The sequence below is a fragment of the Lipotes vexillifer genome, unplaced genomic scaffold (assembly GCF_000442215.2).
Source record: "Lipotes vexillifer unplaced genomic scaffold, Lipotes_vexillifer_v1.1 scaffold533, whole genome shotgun sequence".
NCBI classification, from domain to species: domain Eukaryota; kingdom Metazoa; phylum Chordata; class Mammalia; order Artiodactyla; family Lipotidae; genus Lipotes; species Lipotes vexillifer.
This window is the reverse complement of record NW_006773553.1, coordinates 474,938-488,571: the sequence shown is the minus strand read 5'-3', so window position 1 is coordinate 488,571 and position 13,634 is coordinate 474,938.

The window sequence follows — 13,634 nt, the reverse complement described above, 5'->3', positions numbered from 1 at the left end:
CTGACCAGGACTGGGTCTTTGAGGCTTCCTAGGCTGCCCTCGTCCGATCCAACCTGCTGTCCGCTGGCCATCGCTTCCCTGTGGGTGGGGTGGTGGCAGCTTCCACCCTGCTTCCCCCGAATGAGAGAAGGCTCAGGGGTCTCTTCAGTTTTGTGTGGTCCTCTGCTTATTTTCTTTTAATTCAAGTATATTTGATTCACAATGTTGTGTGAGTTTCTGATGTAAAGTGACTCAGTTATACACCTATATATTCTTTTTTTTCCATTACGGTTTATCACGGGATATTGGATACAGATCCCTGTGCCCTACAGTAGGAGCTTGTTGTTTATTTTATATATAGTAGTGTGTATCTGCCAATACCAAACTCCTAATTTAGGTCCTCTTGCTTTTATTTATTTATTTATATATATATTTTTTGGCTGTGCCGTGTGGCTTGTGGGATCTTAGTTCCACGACCAGGGATCGACTCGGGGCCCCGGCAGTGAAAGCACCGAGCCCTAACCACCAGACCGCCAGGGAATTCCCAAGCCTCTTGCTTTATAAGTTTGCTTTGTGAATAGATGGTAGTCACAGGCTGGAGGCCCACAAAGTATAAAAACGTACATAACACAGCCTAACTGTCCTCCTGGTCATCTGTCCGCCCAGCTTTCCTGCCCCCTCTAGGATAAACAGCTCTGTTCAGATGCTTTACGTGCCACAAAGCTCACCTGCTTAAGAGCTGTGCAACCATCACTATAATCTAATTTTAGAACATTATCATCACCCCCCAAAAACCCCTGTCACTCCTCATACCTCCCCACCCCCAGCCCTAGGCTGGCACTGACCTACTTTCTGTCTCTATATAGATTTGCCTACTTTGGACATTTTATAAAAATGGACTGTGCTGTCTGATGACTGGCTTCTCCCACGAGCATGTTTCTGAGGTTCATCCATGTGGTAGAGTGTCAGTGCTTCATACCTTTTTGTGGCCAAATAACATTCCGTTGTATGGATGGACCACATTTTACTCATCCATTCATCAGTTGACGGACATTTGGGTTGTTTCCACGTTTTGGCTATTATGAACAATGCTGCTGTGAATATTCACGTACAAGTATTTGGGTGGACATGCTTTCATTTCTCTTAGGAGTGGAATTGCTGGGCCATATGGTAGTTCTGTGTTTAACGTTCTGAGAAGCTGCCAGACTGGTTTGTTTGTTTGTTTGCGGTACGCGGGCCTCTCACTGCTGTGGCCTCTCCCGTTGCGGAGCACAGGCTCCGGACGCACAGGCTCAGTGGCCATGGCTCACGGGCCCAGCCGCTCCGCGGCATGTGGGATCTTCCCTGACCGGGGCACGAACCCGTGTCCCCTGCATCGGCAGGCTGACTCTCAACCACTGCGCCACGAGGGAAGCCTGCACTGTTTTTATAATCCCGATTAACACAGGAGGGTTCCACTAATGCTTATTAGCCATTCAGACAGGTTTTTGGAAAAATGTCTCTTTAACTCCCTAACCCATTTTTAAAATGGGTTATTTGTCTTTTCATTATTCAGTTGTAAAGATTCTTTATATATTCTGGATCCAAATCCCTTATCAGAACTATGATTTGGAAATATTTCCTCCAAGTCTCTGGAGTATCATTTTATTCTCTTGATGGCCTTCTGTGAAACACAAAAGTTTAAAATTTTTATGAAGTCCAGTCTCTCAAGCTTCTTTTTAATCATTTGTGCATTCGGCCTCACTGCCTAACCCCAAATCATGAAGATCTACTCCTGTTTTCTTCTAAAACTTGTCTAGTTACATTTAGGTCTATGACCCACTGTGAGTTACTTTGTGTGTATGGTGTGAGTTAGGGGTCCACATTCATTCTTTTAAAGGTGGCTTACCCAGTTGTCTCAGCACCATTTGTTGAAGACTATCCTCTTCCCCGTTGAAAGTTCTTGGTTTCTTTGCTGAAAATCAATTGACCATAAACGTTAGGCTTTAGTTTTTGACTCTAAATTTCTACTGACTCACGTCTGTCCTTATGCCACCTACTACACTGTCTTATTTACTGTTGGTTTGTAGTAAGTTTTGAAATTGGGAAGTGTGAGTCCTACAGCTTTGTTCTCTTTCAAGAGTGTCTCAGCTCTTCTGGGTCTCTTGCGTTTCCATATGATTTTAGGATCAGCTTTTCAAATTCTGCAGAAAAGCCAGCTGGGAATTTGATTGGGATTGCATTGAATCTGCAGAACTATTTGGGGAGCACTGCTATCTTAACGATATTAAGTCTTTCCACCCATGAATATGGAATGTCTTTCCATTTATTTAGGTCTTCTTTCAGGAATGTTCTGCAGTTTTCAATGTGCAAGTTTTGTACTTCTTTTGTTCAATTTATTCTTCAGTATTTTATTTAAAACACTGTTTTTGGTTTCGTATGTTTCCTTACAGTGTTTATGTATATACTAATACCTATAAATCTAGATTAGAACTTTCTCCTTTTTTGCAGAAAGAAAGAAAGGAAGGGGGACTATGAGCCATGCTGTTATGGACCTTGTTTTGTTTTTATTTTTTTATTACTTTTAAAAAATTATTTATTTATTTGGTTGCGCCGGGTCTCAGTTGCAGCAGGCGGGCTCCTTAGTTGTGGCAGGCGAACTCTTAGTTGCGGCAGGCGAACTCTTAGTTGCGGCATGCACGTGGGCTCTACTTCCCTGACCAGGGATCGAACCTGGGCCCCCTGCATTGGGAGCGTGGAGTCTTAACCACTGCGCCACCAGGGAAGCTCCTTGTGTTTGTTTTTCTACTTAATATATCTTGGATTTCTTTCTAAAGCAACATACAGAGAGCGTCCTCACCCCTTTTCTATAGCTGCAATAATAGTCCAGGGTATATAATTCACTCAGTCAATCCCCTACTGATGGACATTTGTGCTCCTTCCAGTCTTCTGCTATTACAAACACTGCTGCAATAAATTTATCATTTTGCACTGAGAAATAAATCCCAGAGTCTAATCCCTGTATCAGCAGGTAAACACATCAGTCATTTTGACTAATGTTGCCAAATCTCCCCCCTTGAGGGTTATCCCTATTCCTCTCCTTCCAGAGTGAATGAGTGCCACTCTCCTTGTGACCTTGCCAACAGGAGATGTTATTAAATTTCTGGATTTTTAGTAACCTATTAGGGGGAAGATGGTCTCGGTGTAGTTCAAATTTGCTTATCTCTTAGGAATGAGACCAGACAAATTTATGTTGTTTGTCCCTGTCTGTGAACTGTCTGCTCATTACCTTTACCCAATTTTCTGTCGGGCGGCTGGCCTTTTCCTTTCCGCTTACTCTTTTTTTATACGTGTGTTTCTCCCTTTGTATTATTAATTAATTAATTAATTAATTAATTTATGGCTGTGTTGGGTCTTTGTTGCTGCATGTGGGCTTTCACTAGTTGTGGCGAGCAGGGGCTACTCTTCATTGCAGGTGCGCAGGCTTCTCATCGCGGTGGCTTCTCTTGTTGCACAGCACGGGCTCTAGGCACACGGGCTTCAGCAGTTGCGGCACTTGGGTTCAGTAGTTGTGGCTCATGGGCTCTAGGGCACGGGCTCAGGAGTTGTGGCGCACGGGCTTAGTTGTTCTGCGGCATGTGGGATCTTCCCAGACCAGGGCTCGAACCCGTGTCCCCTGCACTGGCAGGCGGATTCTTAACCACTGCGCCACCAGGGAAGCCCGTCTGCCTACTCTTTAGATACAAGTTGCAAGTGTTTTGTTCCCGTTTTTGTCTTTGGACTTTCCTCCTTAAGCTGCTTTTTGCCATGCAGAAGTTGTTTGTTTTGTGTAGTCTATTTTATCAATTTTTGATTTTATAGAGTTTGGATTTGGGGTCACAGTTAGAAAGGCCTTTCATACTCCAGGATTATAAAGAAGTTATCGAATGGTTTCTTCTCTAGAAGTTTTAAAAATTTTATTCTATTTCACACTTAAATCTTCGGGCTGTTTTTTCCATCTAGGGGAAATTATTTTCTGTGCTGTTTTCTGGCCCAATCATTTTGTGCCAAGAATCCTTTCCTCTAAGTTCTGAAAGCAAAAGCCAGGGTTTCTGGGCTTCCCTGGTGGCGCAGTGCTTGAGAGTCCGCCTGCCGATGCAGGAGACGCGGGTTCGTGCCCCGTTTCGGGAAGATCCCACGTGCCGCGGAGCGGCTGGGCCCGTGAGCCATGGCCGCTGAGCCTGCGCGTCCGGAGCCTGTGCTCCGCAAATGGGAGAGGCCACAACAGTGAGAGGCCCGCATAATGCAAGGAAAAAAAAAAAAAAAAAGCCAGGGTTTCTGCTCTTCCCACCCCACCCCCAACCTCAGGACACCTCTGCCCTGAGTCCTACTTGAAGGGAGGAGATGCAGGCAGGGGAGGGGGCAGAACAAAACTCAGACACTACGCAATGTTAACACAGCACAAGAACGAGGGTTGCTTACTACTCCACGTCTTCACCGAGGACAGCTATGTATAAAGTATTTGGTTATTTGTGAGCATTGGCCGAGGACCTACTGTGTGTCTGGTATTACAGAAGCACTGGGCTCGGAGATGAACGAGACAGTGTAAGGAGGGAGACGGCTACACCCTCAGATGTCAAATTACAAAATAAGAAACATTACCAGGTAGAAGGTACTCAGGCCACATGGCCATCCAGGAAGGCACACCTGAGACATCTCAGAGGAGAGGTCAGGTGACACGGCAGCATACAGGGACAAGTGTCTTCGGGAAGTTATAGTCCTTCAGCCACAAGCTGAGGTTCTGGGGGCAGTTCCCAGGCCTGGAGTGCGGATTTGCTGATTATGAAACAATCATAATTTATCCATTATATTTTAAACCACTTTATCCAAGTAACTACGACCTGGCAACCGCACCTCGGGCCAGTTCCATGCGTGTCACGTGCACGTCCTCGAGGAAACCTGCTCTGCAAAGGAGCACCCAGAGTCCCCGTTTACAGAAAAGAAAACCCGAGGCTGTGCTGCCAGCCTTTCCTAAGCTGGCTGGCTGGTGACTCAGAGCTGTGCTGTCCTCCACAGGCACGGCTGCGCTCACACACATTTTGTCGCTGAACCATGGGAAATCGGTTTTCAGAATGAGTCAACGGGAGGCAGAAATTAAAATGGGAAGAAACGGTCATCCCCACTTTTCTCTCTTCCTCCTTCCCGATTCATAAAAGAGAGACTGAAAACGATCACTGTAATTCTCTGACCTGTCACGCAGAATGTGGAAACTGCTGAAACTCTCTCAGACCCCCCAGCCCACCATGTGCTCAAGGAGAGATCACCCTCTTTGCTGTCAGCTAATCCATCTGCCCCAAATGCAAAACCCTCTGCAGTTTTTCTCCCTCCTTCCTTCCTGTCTTATAAGTCCTGTCATTGCCCTGTTCACTGACAGTGGTCTAGGGGTGTCCCCTCTCACGAGTGAGTGACTATTGTAGACACAAAGTCAGAGTTATTCCCTGATTGTAGTTCACTTCAACATGACGATGTAAACTTTGTTCACAGCTGAGCCATGTGACCTCCCTGGAGTTGAAACTCCTTGGTTTTCTTTGCATGTCTCAGGAACTCACCCCCAGCTCTGGGGCAGATCCAGCCTGTCAACTGGTCAAGCAGACTCGCTTATATACGGTTCCGTTTCCACTGGAGATGTTCCTTCCGCTTTTCTCCTATTTTAGTTGAGACAGGGCTCCCCCTTGGCCTCCAGGCCATGTCCCAGGGGCTCCCTTCACCATCATTCTGAGAACTTCTATCTTTCCCTCTTGACTGAGATGGACCCTGCTTTTCCCTCCTCCTCCATCACTTGAAAATCAACTGGCCATAGATGGAGAGCTTATTTCTGGGTTCTATTCTATTCCACTGCTCTGAGTATGTCTTTATTCCATTATCACACTGTTTACTTTAGCTTTGTAGTAAGTTTTGTTTTGTTTTGCTTTGCGGTACGCGGGCCTCTCACTGTCGTGGCCTCTCCCGTTGCGGAGCACAGGCTCCGGATGCACAGGCTCAGCGGCCATGGCTCACGGGAGCAGCCGCTCCGCGGCACGTGGGATCTTCCCGGGCCGGGGCACGAACCCGTGTCCCCTGCATCGGCAGGCGGACTCCCAACCACTGCGCCACCAGGGAAGCCCTGTAGTAAGTTTTGAAATCAGGGTATGAGTCCTCCAACTTTGTTCTTCTCCAAGACTGTTTTGACTATTCAGGGTCAAATGAATTTTTAAGACGGGTTTTTCTATTTGTGTAAAAACGTCACTGGGATTTTGTTAGGGACTGTATTGACATCTTAACATTGTCTTTCAATCCATGAACATGGGATGTCTTCTATTTAGATCTTCTCTAATTTCAGCAACGATTTGTAGTTTTCAGGGTATACTTCTTTCGCCACCTTGGTTAAATTCATTCCTAAGTATTTTATTCATTTTTGTCTCTGAACATGGATTTGTTTTCTTAATTTCCTTTTAGGATCATGCATTGCAAGTATATGAAAAATGCAACTGATTTTTTTGTGTTGCTTTTGTTATCTGCAACTTCGCGGAATATTTATCTTTAACAGTGTTTAGTGTGTGAAATTTGTAGAGATTTTACATATAAGATCATGTCACCTACGAACAGATAATTTTACTTTCTCCTCTCCAATGTGAATACACTTCTTTCTTTTTCTTGCCTAATTGCTCTTCCAGTACTCTGTTGAACTGAAATAGTAAGAGTGGGCATTCTTGTTTTGTTACTAGAGTCACATGAAAGCTTTCAGTCTTTCACCACGGAGTGTGATGTCAACTGTGGGTTTTTCATACATGGTTGTTATCATGTAGGGGAGGTTGTCTTCTATTCCTACTTTACTGAATGTTTTCATCGGGAAAAGGTGCTGAATTTTGTTAAATGCTTTTTCTGCCTCAAAAGGATCGTGTAGTTTTTTCCTTCATTCTTGAAGTGGATTACATCTATTGATTTTCTTAATTTTTTTTTTTTTTTTTTTTTTTGGCGGTACGTGGGCCTCTCACTGTCGTGGCCTCTCCCGTTGCGGAGCACAGGCTCCGGACGTGCAGGCTCAGCGGCCATGGCTCACAGGCCCAGCCGCTGCGCAGCATGTGGGATCCTCCCGGACCAGGGCACGAACCCGCGTCCCCTGCATCAGCAGGCAGACTCTCAACCACTGTGCCACCAGGGAAGCCCACATCTATTGATTTTCACGTGTTGAACTATTATTGCATCCTGGAAATAAATCCCACTTGGTTATAATGTATAATCCTTTTAATATGCTGTTGGATTTGATTGGCTAGTATTTTGTTGAGAATTTTCGCATCTATATTCACAGGGCATATTGGTCTGAAATTTTCTTTTCTTATGATGTCTTTATTAGGCTTCATCATCAGTGTTATGCTGACCTCACAGAGTTAGGAAGTGCTCCCTCTTCAACGTTTTTGAAAAAGTCTGAGAAGGATTAGTTTTAATTCTTCTTTAAATGTTTGGCAGAATTCACCAGTGAAGCCATCTGGTCCTGAGCTTTTTTTTTTTTTTTTAATGATCCCATTCTTTTTTTTTAAAAAAAAAAACTGTATTTATTTATTTTTGGCAGCGTTGGGTCTTCGTTGCTGTGCACGGGCTTTCTCTAGTTGTGGAGAGCGGGGGCTACTCTTCATTGCAGTGTGTGGGCTTCTCATCGAAACCACTGCCATGGCGCAGGCTCTAGGTACACGGGCTTCAGTCGTTGTGGCACACAGGCTCAGTAGTTGTGGCTCACGGGCTCTAGAGTGCAGGCTCAGTAGTTGTGGCGCATGGGCTTAGTTGCTCCACAGCATGTGGGATCTTCCCAGACCAGGGCTCAAACCCACGTCCCCTGCATTGGCAGGTGGATTCTTAACCACTGCGCCTCCAGGGAAGCCCTGGTCCTGGGCTTTTTGTTGGGAGGTTTCTTATTACTGATTCAATCTCCTTACCTGTTATAGGTCTATCCAGATATTCTTTCTGCATGTATCAGTTTTTGTAGATTGTATGTTTCCAGGAACTGTCCATTTATTTAATTACCTGACTTGTTGGTGCACAATTGTTCACAGTACTCTCTTATAACCTATAAAATACGTACCAATGCCCCACTTTCATTTCTGATTTTAGTAATTTGAGTTTCGTCTCTTTTTCTTAATCAATCCAGCTAAGGGTCTGTTGGTTTTGTAAATCTATTCAAAAACCCAACTTTTGGCTCTGCTGATTTTCTCTATTATAGTTTTTCTTTTTAATTCATTATTATTATTTTAATCAATTCTATCTTTATTTGGCTGCATCAGGTCTTAGTTGCAGCATGCAGGATCTTGGCCATGGCACGTGGGCTCTTTGTTGCGGTATGCGGGCTCCAGAGTGCGTGGGCTCAGTAGCTGTGGCACGCAGGCTTAGTTGCCCCACGGCATGTGGGATCTTAGTTCCCCAACCAGGGATTGAACCTGCGTCCCCTGCATTGGAAGGCAGACTCTTAACCACTGGACCACCAGGGAAGTCCCTATTACAGCTTTTCTATTCTCTTTCTTCTTTATGTCCGCTCCAATCTTTCCTTATGCTTGCTTTGGGTTTAGTTTGCTTTTCCTTTTCTAGTTCCTCATGGTATACAGATAGGTCAAGACCTGAGAAATTCTTTTTTTAGTGTACCCATTTATAGCTTAGCATTACATTTACTGTATCCCATAACTTTTGGTACGTTGTGTTTTCATATTCATTTATCTCAAGATATTTCCTAATACCTCTTGTGATTTCTTCTTTGGCCCATTGGGTGTTTCAGAGTGTTTTGGGGGGAATTCCCTGGTGGTCCAGCAGTTAGGACTCTTTGCTGCCAATGCAAGGGGCCCGGGTTAAATCCCTGGTCTGGGAACTAGATCCTGCATGTGGCAACGAAGATCCAGTGTGCTGCAACGAAGATCTGGCAGAGCCAAATAAATTAAAAAAAAAAAAAAAAAAAGTGTTGTTGAAGTTCCACGTATTTGTGAACTTTCCAATTTTCCTTCTGTTATTGGCTTTTAGTTTCATTCCACTTTGATCAGAAAAGATTCTTTAAATTACTTTAATCTTTTAGAACCTATTAAGACTTGTTTTGTGACCTGATATATAGTCTGTCCAGGAGTATGTTCCAGGGACACTTTAGAAGAATGTGTGGTCTGCGCCGCTGAGTACAGTGTTGTGTATATGTCTGTTCCATGGTTGCTTTACAGAGTTGCTCAAGTCATCTTGTTCTCATTGATCTTTTGTCCAGTTCTCCTACCCACTGCTGAAAGTGGAGAATTGAAATATCCAAATATTGTCATAGAACTATTACTCCCTTCAATTCCGTCAACTTTTGTCTCATATGTTTGCACTCTGCTGTAACACGTTTATAATTGTTAAATCTTCCTGCTGTATCAAACTTTTAATCAATATATCTTGTCTTTGTCTCTTGTAACCTCTTTCGATTAAACTACTTTGTCTTATAATAATATAGCCACCTCAGTTCTCTTTTGGTTATTATTTGCATGGATGATATTTGTCCATTGTTTTACTTTCAAGCTCTTGTGTCCTTTTATGTAAAGTAAGTCTCTTATAGACAGGATACAGATGAATACTGTTTTTTAAATCCAATCTCCCAGTCTCTGCCTCTTGTAATAAAAGAGTTTAGTCCATTGACGTTAATATGACTACTGATAAAGGAGTTACTTCTGCCATTTATCTATGTGTTTTCTGTATGTCTTACATTTTCTGTTCCTCAGTTCCTCCACTACTGACTTTTCTTTTGTATTTAGTTGATCACTTGTAGTGTGCCATTTTTATTCCCTTTTTCTTTTGGTTTCTGTATGTTTTTAGTTATTTTTTTAAGTGATTACCCTGAGGATTACAACTAATGTCTTAAACCTCTAACAACTTAGTTTCAATAATACTTAGTTTCAGTAGTGTACAAACACTGTTCTATATCTCTGTCCCTTCCTGTTGATATTGATATTGTCACAGATTTCCTTTACCAATGCTGCTTCTTTTTTCTTATGACTTCAAGTTACTGTCTAGTGCACTTTCATTTCAGCATGAAGGACAACTCCCTTTAGCATTGCTTGTAGGACAGGTCTACTAGTAACAAACTCTCTCAGCTTTTGCTTATCTGGAAATGTCTTAACTTCTCCTGCATTCCTGAAAGACAGTTTTGCCAGATATGCAATTCTTGGTTGACAGTTTTGTTTTTTTTTTCCCCCTTTTTGGACTTTAAATGTAACAGCTCACTTCTAGCCTCCATGACTTCTAAGGAGAAACCAGCTATTAATTTTATTGAGGATCCCCTGTATATGACAATTGTTTCTTTGTTGCTGCTTTCACAATTCTCTCGTCTTTGGGTTTCCACAATTTTATTACAATGTGTCTCAACGTGGGCGTCTTTGAGTTAATCCTGCTTATTCACTGACATTCTCAAACATGTATATTCATGTCTTTCCTAAGATTTGGGAAGTCTCCAGCCATTATTTCTTTAAATATTTTCTCTCTCTCTTCTCTTTGAAATTCCTATGTGCATAGGGTGTTACATTTGATGGGCTCCCACGAGTCCCTCAGGTTCTGTTTATTTTTTCTCATTCTTTTTAATTTCTGATTCCTATTCTAAATAATTTCAATAGTCTTATTTCCAGGTTCACTGATCCTTTCCTTCTGGCTGCTCAGATCTGCTACTGAAGCCCTCTAGGGAGTCTTTTCATTTCAGTTACTGGACTTCTCAATTCCAGAATTTCAGTTTGTTTCCATTTTTTAATAGATTATTTAGAGTGGTTTGAGGTTCACAGAAAAATGGAATGGAAATTACAGAGAATTCCCATATACCCCCTGTCCCCAAACATGCACAGCCTCCCTCACTATCCATATCCTGCACTAAAGTGGCACATCCACTACAATTGAGTAACTACATTAATACATCGTTATTGTCCAAACTCCACAGTTTACACTGGGGTTCACTCTCGGTGTTGTACTTTCCATGGGATTTGACAAAAGTATAATGACTTGCATCTACCATGACAGTGTCATACAGAACAGTTTCACTGCTCTGCATAATCCCGTGCTCCACCTTTATCTCTCCCTCCCCCTCAACCCCTGACAACCACTGATCTTTCTTCTGTTTCCAGAATGTCACAGAGCTGGGATCATACAGCGTGGAGCCTTTTTAGCGTGGCTTTTCTCAGTCACGTGCATTTAAGATCCCTCCATGTCTTTTCATGGTTTGAGAGCTCATTTCTTTTTAGTGCTGAATAAATTCCACTGTCTGGATGCCAGAGTTTATTTATCAGTTCACCTACTAAAGGGCATTTGGGTTGCTTCCAAGTTAGGGTTCCTTTTTTACAACCTCTATCTCTTTATTCATATCCTCTTTTTGTTCTTACATCATTTTCCTGATCTCCTTTAGTTCTCTGTCTGGTTTCCTGTAGCTCATGGAACGTATTTAAGACAGTTGATTTAACATCTTCGACTAATGTCTAGGCTTCCTCAGGGATGGTTTCTGTCAAAGTTTTTTCTTCTGTGAATGTGCTGTATTTTCCTGTTTCTCTGTATGTTTTGTAAGTTTTTTGAGAACTGAACATTTTGAGCATTACATTGTGGTCAGTCTGGAAATTTAACTCTCTCACACCTCAGGGATTGCTGAAGTTTTTGTTGCTGAGAGCTGGAGTCTGTTTGTGACTCTTCCAAACTATTTTTGCAAAGTATGTATTCCTTGTGTGTGGTCACCCAAGTTTCTGTTCCTTCGTCTCTGCAGTCAGCCAGCTACCTGACAAAGATTTTCCTAAATGTGTGACTCCCCAAGGGGGGGGGGGGGGGCAGTAGATCTCTTTCAATCCCCTGGGGGCCACTTCAACCAGGGAGGCTGAAACAATGCCCACCACCCTCTGTGCTGGCTCCTCAGTGATCAAAAGCGGCAACCAGCGATTAGAACCCACAATCCCAACGTTCAGAGGACAAGGTCCTTACTGCCCATCCAGGTCCCAGCAAGTTGCCCCAGGGACATGAACAGCCACCACCCCACGATAGGCTGAAAGGCACCCAAACTCCCCAAATCTACCAGCCTCTTTGCCCAACTGTCCCATAGACAACCCCAGAGCTCCCATATCGTTACTTCAGCCAAGGCTGCCAGCTTGATGGCCGCTAGGGGAGAAGCAGGTCGCTGGGGCTTCCTCCTGGCCATCTTCCCTGGCATCGCTCTCACGCCCCCGCTTTGATTTGAAACGTCCACAGAGTTCCTAACTCACAGAGCCCTCCCTGTAGGTGACCTGCTTGTTCTCAGGGAGCCTTTAGAATCTCCTCCAAGTCTCTGTTGCTTCTGAATTTCACGATGGTGGGTCTTGGTTTGAGAGAATTTATTGTGCAGGACACCTGATTGGCTCTTTGAATCTGGAGGCTGTCTTTCAAATCTGTTTTCTCTGGAACTCCCATCAGTCAACCTCTGGACGTCCTGATATAATTCCATATTTTTCACACCTTTTCCGATTTCCTGGGATATTTCTTCAATTACATCTTAAAACCCTTCGACAGGTGTTTTTATTCTGGCTATTATATTTTAAAATTTCTAGTCATTCTTGTTTGTTCTATGCATACAATTCTTTAAAGGTAGCACATCACTGGGCTTCCCTGGTGGCGCAGTGCTTGAGAGTCCGCCTGCCAATGCAGGGGACACGGGTTCGTGCCCCGGTCCGGGAAGATCCCACATGCCGCGGAGCGGCTGGGCCCGTGAGCCATGGCCGCTGAGCCTGCGCGTCCGGAGCCTGTGCTCTGCAACGGGAGAGGCCACAGCAGTGAGAGGCCTGCGTACCGCCAAAAATTAAAATAAAAAAAGTAGCACATCACTGAGAATTCCCTGGCGGTCCAGTGACTGGGACTCCACACTTTCACTGCTGAGGGCCCGGGTTTGATCCCTGGTTGGGGAACTAAGATCCCACAAGCCGGAAAAAAAAAAAAATTAGCACACCATTCTTTCTCGTGCATATAAAAGTTCTCTTCTCTTTCTAAGGATGTCTTGTTGTCATCGTGTAGTTTTCTTCTGTTCCCTGCATTGTCTCTATTGGCACTGGGTGGATTTCTTCTGCTCGCATCGTCCAAGGTCTCCTTCATGCAGAGGTGGTGCTCCAATATCAGGTGACCCTTGGCTGCGGTTCACAATTCACATTGAGGCACTAATGGCTGATTGGAAGTTCTGGGTAAATGGACGGGCTGTTCACATAGAAGCTTTGCTCTAGTGGTCAGGCAGCAGCATGGTCATTTTCTTGAAAGAATCTCCCAGTCAGTGCCTCCAGGGCTTTTCCTTTGGGTCAGTTTTTCCAGAGCAGAGTCTGCTGGTTTCCTGCCGGTTGTAGGATGGGGAAGGAGACATCTTTTACAAACCTGGCCACAGCACTCCTGAGGTATGGCTGGGGGGATAGTGGACCTCACTGCCACCCCTCCTCCGTTGTGTCTGAGGAGACCCCAACCTCCTGCTCGGGTGGGTGAGGGGCCGTCGCCTGCCTGGGGTCAAGCCCTCTTTGCGTAAGTCTCCATCCAACCCTGTTTCACTGCTCTGCCCTCCCATCCCCCACGGCCAGAGGTCCTAGTGCCCCAGTTCCAGGAGGCTCCCAGCATTCAGTGACTCAATTCCGCTTCCTCCCCGTGAGCTTCAACCGAGAGAGATCTTCAGCTGAAGCCTGTCACCCCAG